The sequence below is a fragment of the Buceros rhinoceros genome, unplaced genomic scaffold (genome assembly GCF_000710305.1).
Source record: "Buceros rhinoceros silvestris isolate BGI_N320 unplaced genomic scaffold, ASM71030v1 scaffold5012, whole genome shotgun sequence".
NCBI classification, from domain to species: Eukaryota; Metazoa; Chordata; class Aves; order Bucerotiformes; family Bucerotidae; genus Buceros; species Buceros rhinoceros.
The window spans coordinates 5,692-6,704 of record NW_010398174.1 but is presented as its reverse complement, the minus strand read 5'-3'; the positions used below and the strand labels follow the sequence as shown (position 1 = coordinate 6,704).

The following is a 1,013-nucleotide window of genomic DNA, read 5'->3' as shown; positions in this document are numbered from 1 at the left end:
AGAGTCGTAACTTGGCTTGTCCCTCACTCCTTTTAAGAGTTACCCGTCTCCTTACAGGTTTTTGCTGAACTAAGGCTCTCTGTGCTTGGAAATGCAGGTTTTTCCACACACCAAGAGTAGAGATTTTAATCAGGAGCAACAATGGCAATTGTCTGTCTGGTCTCCTGTACAACACAGCACGGGAGACTTCTTTTAACTAAGAAGTTGGTGAAGGATTTAATTTAACTCGGCTGACTGTGCTTCTCGATTTATTTACCATAAAACATTGTTTCCAAGCCCTTTATCCTTTCCTTTCACAATCTTCTCCAAAGCCTTTCGCAAGTATCAAAACCTCTTAACTGAGAACACCCGGTGCAGACAGAAGACCCCAGCAACAGTCCGAAACTCACAGCGGCAGCAATGCTCCCTTTGTACCTGATTGTCCACTGAGAAATCCAAGAGTCGTAACAGTCTATGGCTTCTGTTTCACCAGAGTCAGCGATTAAACAGAAAATGCAAACTGCTCAAGTCTTCAGAGCAAGCACATCTAAAGCCACTGTTCCCCAAACAGCAAAGTTTAGTGCAACTGGGTCCTTTCAAACTGGAACAGGAGGGTTGTAACAGGCCTCCTTAGACTCTGCAGGTGTGAATGCAAAACACTGGGGATCTGGAAATAAATTACACACTAGAGTGATGGACCTTTTGCTTCCCTTTAACTAGAAATCACAGCATGACTCTAGACTGGCTCCTGTACAGACAGCAGAACATCTCAGAGGCACAGTTCTAATTCCGGCTATAGTAACAGCTTCCCTTCCCAGAACACTGCCCGGATTTGCTTTTTATAGCTACTAAACCACTTAGGAAGAGTTAACTAGCATTTTATTTCCAACCTGGGTAGCGGAGAGACCACAGATCTTCAAGGTCAAAGGTCTGTTACTCTGAACTGGGCCCATAAGCATCACGACAAGGCTAAGAGAACTCCTAAATGCAATGATAAGGGAATTCTACTCCCATGCAAGCGACCCAAATTTAAC

At 44.2% G+C, this 1,013-nt stretch overlaps 1 protein-coding gene across 1 annotated transcript in view; it reads right to left on the bottom strand.

The window, feature by feature from the left end:
* Window positions 1-1,013, bottom strand: part of BBS2 (Bardet-Biedl syndrome 2) — a gene marked incomplete at its 5' end in the record, with an annotated part of 18,703 nt that overhangs the window by 12,753 nt on the left and 4,937 nt on the right. The gene's annotated exons all lie outside the window — the stretch shown is intronic.